This window comes from Canis lupus, chromosome 5, assembly GCF_011100685.1.
Source record: "Canis lupus familiaris isolate Mischka breed German Shepherd chromosome 5, alternate assembly UU_Cfam_GSD_1.0, whole genome shotgun sequence".
In the NCBI taxonomy this organism is placed as follows: domain Eukaryota; kingdom Metazoa; phylum Chordata; class Mammalia; order Carnivora; family Canidae; genus Canis; species Canis lupus.
The window spans coordinates 11,683,636-11,689,738 of NC_049226.1; positions in this window are offsets into that span (position 1 = coordinate 11,683,636).

Sequence of the window (6,103 nt, forward strand, 5' to 3'; positions counted from 1 at the left end):
TTCTTAAGGGGTGATAGTGGTGTGTGATTATATGAGAGAATATTCTTGTCCTTGGGATATGCAAGCTAAAGTTTTTTGTTTAGTTTTAAGTAGGCTCCCTGCCCAGCATGAAGCCCAACGTGGGGCTGGAACTCTTGACCCTGAGATCAAGACTTGAGCTAAGATCAAGAATTGGACACTTAACTGACTGAGCCACTCAGGTGCCCCTTTATTTTTTTTATTTATTTTAATTAATTAATTAATTAATAGTGAGGATGTACTCTGGGGAGGGGCCCAGGAAGATGGAGAGAGAAAATCCTAAGTAGGCTCCACACTCAGCATGGAGCCCAGTACAGGGCTCAATCTCACAACCCTGAGATCATGACCTGAGCTGAAATCAACAGTCAGATACTTACCTAACTGAGCCACCCAGGCATCCCAAGCTGGTTTTTAAGGGTGAAATATCGTGATTTGGGAAAGTCCGCTTTTGAACGGTTGAGATAAAGGATGGTCTATGTATCAATATGTACAGCGTGAAGTAAGATGGGTACGGCAAAAATGTGCTCATTGGTGAACCTAGGTAAAGGGACATATGGGTATTTTCTATATTATTCTTTCAACTTTCCTGTGAGTTTGAAAATTTTCAAATTAAAAAAAAAAGTAAGAAATTGCAGTTAAGCCTTGCAAATTACTTTGGGTTCTCTCTAGTAGTGGTGATGTGTTTGCAGGAAAGACGTCAAACTCCAACAGGGGATGATCTGTGGCCTTGGGGCAGAGCTAGCACAGCTAGAGATGAAATTGGAGATGTAGGTCTTCCTAGCCTAAGCAGCAAGAGCCCCAAAGCCTCAGAGCCATTCTTGCTGCTTGGCTTCTTATTCATGGACTTTTCCTCTTTCACACCACGATTCAGGCTTCTCATAAATCCACAGATCTAGTTAGCAATCACTAGTTGAGAGCATCCACATGGTCGGCCTTTGAAATCTAACTAAAGTGGTTTTTCTTCAGGATGCTCACAGTCAAAGCAAACATTTCTGTAAATAAGGACTCTTGAGACCATCTCCAGGGAAGCTCTATTCCCTGAAATGGGGCTGTCTCACTCCCACATTAGCCTTATTACACACCACCAACTCTTCCTCATCAAAGCTATTGCCTTTGAACTTTTCCCTAGAGAAAACAATGTTCTAGATATTTGTAATTCTATTTCTGGTCCCCTCTATTTTCAAGAATGTCACCATCTCTCACCTCCTGTGACTAATACATGCTTTGGTCCTCAGGCCAATCCACTTCCCCATTTAGAAAGTTGTTCCTTGGTGAAGTTGCCAAGGAGTGCTTCTTCTCTAAGCATATCTGACAAAAGTTCTGGAAAGTTGAGTGATACTTGATGGGGTTGCTGAATGGCCACTCAGTAAAGTGGTGTTAGTGTTGTGGCTTGCTTGTCTGTTGGTCTGTTTTGAAAAATAATCACTCGTTCACTTGTTCAGGATGAGTAACAATCGGTGATGGATGAATAACCACTTGTTGATTTCACTTCCTGTGAGTATCTTCTGCATAGAGTTCTGACTGGTAGAGAGAAGCATTCCAGAAATGTTCTGAGCAAACTTATCACCAACTGCACACTAGGTTGTTTAATTTAATCCTTATAACATCCCTGTAAATAAGGTTTTATTTTTTTCATCTTACAGATGAGAAAAGTAAACTCAGAGAGTTAAGGAATTTACCCAAAATGGTTAGAAAGACTGGACAGTGAAATCCATGCTCTGTCTACTGTTTCCAGTAATTTATGGTCAACACTAGTGTTTGCTTGACAGGTGATAGCCAGCAGGTTTTAAATTGCTAATTTCCTTTCACTCCCAGACACATATTTGGGCCATCTTCTTCTCAGGGCCAATCAGTGTCTGCTTCTAGTGAAATGATCTTCAGTAAAATCTGTAGGGAAGAATCAGAACATGCATTTTCAAGCCAGATATTAATGAGGCCCAGACAGCTGCTTGTCTCCATTATTCTGAAAAATCACTTGAATTACTCCGTAATTGTATCCATCAATGAAATCACTGATTTCAATAACTCTCAATCTTCCCAAAGTCGGTAGATATTAGGATGCCACCAATTTTCTTAAGAGGTGTTGTAGAAGTTGTACATTCATTCTGAAAATAACAACAGCGAACACCCCTGTTGTAAAAACAACCATATGGCATTTTCAGGGGACTGTGCAGAATTGAAAATTGTGACCTTTGCAAGCAAATATCTGAATTCTTCTTTTTAGACTAGCTCTGCTATTACTGTTTCAACTCAGAGGGGCGCCTGGGTGGCTCAGTGGTTGAGCGTCTCTGCCTTTGGCTTAGGTCATGATCCCAGGGTCCTGGAATCGAGTCCCACATCAGGCTCCCTGCAGGAAGCCTGCTTCTCCCTCTGCCTGTGTCTCTGCCTCTCTCTAATGTCTCTCATGAATAAATAAATAAAATCCTTAAAAAATATTGAAAGTAACCTAAACTCTGTAAACTTCGATTTTGCGTGGGTAACACAGAGGTAAAATTGTACTAGCTTCCTAAGTCTCTTGTGATTCTTTTATTAAAGAATGAAGGTCGAAGTCAGCACAGAGAATGGCTTACAGACTTAAAAACAACAATGATGATGTCAAATAGCAGTGGTGATGAGGTGAAGGATGTAAAACAGGTGAGTAGGAAAGAGGGTGAGATAGAGGAGGACACTTGATAGAGCAGACAGGGAAGGCTGGCACTAAAGAGGTGAAGTTGAAGCTCAAACCCAAATATTCAACAGGAGGTATAGACATGCCAGAGAATGGCAGTGGTGCTGGGCTTCAGTGGGGAAGCCTTGAGCTTGAATTCCCATTCTGCTATTTCTCACCTCGTTCATTGTAGACAAGTCTGGATCTCACATTTCCGGTCTGCAGAAAGAAATGAGTAAAAAGCTATGTAAAGGTCCTTGAAGATTAAAATTAGGCAGTGTGTACATGTGCCCTGCAGACTATAAAATCTCATAAAAGGTGAGTGAGCACACCATTCCTCTTATACTGACCAAAAAAACTATTACTTTCATTTATTCACTCACTGTTTCTTACATTTTTTTATTTCTTCATTCATGGTCCTGCTGGTTCTGGCAGCACATAGGACTCATTCATTGTTCAGGGTACTGAAGGCATTGGGACAGCTCTCATCTGTGTGTGCTTTACAGTTATCACGTTAATTACACCTGAATAATTAATTATTGCCTGGGTGGCTCAGTGGTTGAGCATCTGCCTTTGCCTCAGGTCGTGATCCGGGGTTCTGAGATCGAGTTCCACATCAGGCTCCCTGTGGGGGGCCTGCTTCTCCATCTACCTATGTCTCTACCTCCCTCTGTGTGTCTCTCTTATGAATAAATAAATAAAATATTTAAAAAGAATTACACCCCAAGAGCCTTGAGAAGTTTGCAGTACTGCTGCCATTTGACAGATGAGGACACTGGGGGATCACCTTTATGACATGCCTGAAATGACCATGCTTACATGTGAGGTACATGCCTGCCTCCACTACCAGGGGTGGCGGGGGGAGCCACTGAAGGGCAAGGCTGTCGCTCATAAGGACTTGGACTGTGGATGTTCACATAGGCGCCTTTCATCTTCTTAGCTTCTCCTCATTGCTAAGGCCCCTTTCAACTCAGGAGGCGAGAGCACACACCTCAAAAATGAAGACAAGGTGGAGGCAGCCAGGCTAGCTTTCTTCTCCAAGAAACATATGGTGGGAAATAAGCCTTGCTAGGCCCCAGGGGAAGGTATGTAGCCACCTATAAACCAGGTGATGGTATCTTCTGACCCAACATCAGCTGACATGACCTGACAATAAGACATGACACTTAAAGTCAGGCTGCCCCTAAAGGGCATCTGGTTGGCAGATGTTTGCTGTAGAGAGAGGAGTCAGGCTTTACAATGGGATTCAGTCCAGCTGACTTGCTGATGGCCAGTAATATCGGGATTAGACTGGGAGGGAGGACAGGAAAAGAGGAAACAAACAGGCTTGGGCAAAAACAGTGTCTGGGCCCATGCACCTGCAAATTCCAGAGTTTTCCTTCTCTTACTCATTAAAACCTGAGGGCGATAATTCTCTGTGTAATACTAATCCCTCTGAGTAACAACCATGGAATGAAAGCTGGTGCGGGGTTTTGCAGGAATGATGGGTCAGAAATAAAAATAAGTAAGTTTCTTGAAATGCTTGGTAACTTCAAATCTCCTGGACCCATCAGAGGGGAGAGAAGCCAGTTCCAGAAGCCCCCTGACATCCCTCACTGTGAGTCTGAGGAGTTTTAGAAGCCTTGCCGTATGTAGAAGGTAGACATGGAGGGGCTGTGTGGGGAAGAGAGAAGGAAGGAGACACAGTGGGATTGGCTACTTCAACTGCTTCCTTTTGTTGTGGTGGCTCTTGCTCTTCTAGGGCTGTGGCAGGATGTGAAGTGGGAAGTGTTTTGTGGTCATAGAACTGCAGCTGTGGGGGATGGTGTGGGCTGGTGGACACTCTGGAGAGAGAAGAGAGCTAGCAGAGCACAGGAGGAGGGTGGGAAAGAGCCACAGGGGTGGTGGCTCAAGACTATCTCCCCTCCCACCAAGGCTGCTTCCTCATGTGCGAGTCCAAGGGCTTCTGAGCAGCACCTATGGTTTGATGTCCCTCAATCACTGGGTTTAGTCTCTGGGCTTGATATTTGGTTTGGCTTCTCTTGCTTTCCTGAAGGGTGACCTTGGGTAAGTCACGTAACCACTGGGGCTCTGATTCTTCACCTGTAAAATGGAGATCATACCATTTAGAGCATAAAGTTGTTGAAAATAAATGAAATACCTTGTAACTGAAACACACACACATGTAAGCTACTCTTAGGGTTTTCTAGAAATGACTAGAAGACATGTTGTTGCAAGAGGGTTCCAGAAGAACAGCATCTGGTGCAACAACCCCAGCAAGTGCATTCTCTACAGAACACCTGCACTTTCCAGCCATTTCCCATTTATGGACACATCGAGTTCTCCACAGGGGGCACTGCTGATGCCGGCTCATGACCTGCAGGGCCACTCATGCCCCCACTTGTCCCTGCAAGCCCCCTTTTCCCACCCTCCTCTTACCTGACTGCAGAGGCACTGGATGAAAGATGCAGTGTCTGCTCTCTGATCACTTTCTTCAAGTAAGGCTAAATCGGGGGAGAAGGAAGGCGGGAGGGGAGGAAGGAACAAAGGAAGAGGGGCTGGTTTCCCATTTACTTATGCTTGCTGCAGCCTCTACTCTGCTCACCCTCATCACATGATCCCCAGCACCTTCTTGGATCATGCATTACCCCAGGGTTCTTAGTCCTCCATTTTCATCAACTCCTCAGCCTCTACCTCAGTTGCACTTGAGCTATGCAGACAGAGGGGTTGAAAAAGGAGAGATAATGGCAAGTGCATGAGCATTTGAACACCACCATTTACAGTCGTTCTGCATTCATGACACTATGTGGGACCCCAGAAAGTCTCCTACTATTGTTAGCCCCATTGGACAAGTGGGAGACTGTGGTTCTGTGAGGTGAACAGATTAACCTATAATCACGTAGCTTGTAAGTGCCAGAACTGGGGTTCCACCCCAGAGATTCTGGCTCCAAACCCTGACTTTTCCCTTCTCTTCTATGTCTGGCTCAGGAGAGAAGTGGTGAGTGTGTGTGAGGTGGAAGGAGACAATTCTCTGATGAAATTTGCACCTTAACAGACTGGAATAAGAATGATCCACAAAAGAGTGGAAATGTTCCAGACATACCACCCCTCCACTAACCCTGCCCAACCCTAAGCATTGTCTTGTTTCTCAAGGAAATTCAGAATCACACTGTTGGAAAAATCATGAGCATTTCTCAGTGCTTTGGTCAGTTAAGGAGATACCTAAAAACGTACTACCTTTTTTAAAAAAGATTTTTATGTATTCATTTGACAGAGAGAGAGAGAGAGAGAACACAAGTAGGGGGAGAAGCAGGCAGAGGGAGAGGGAGAAGCACGCTCCCTACCAGGAAGAGGGCCCAACGTGAGGCTCAATCCCAGGACCCTGGGATCATGACCTGAGCTCAAGGCAGACACTTAAATGACTGAGCCACCCAGGCACCCCCTAAAATTGTATTATCT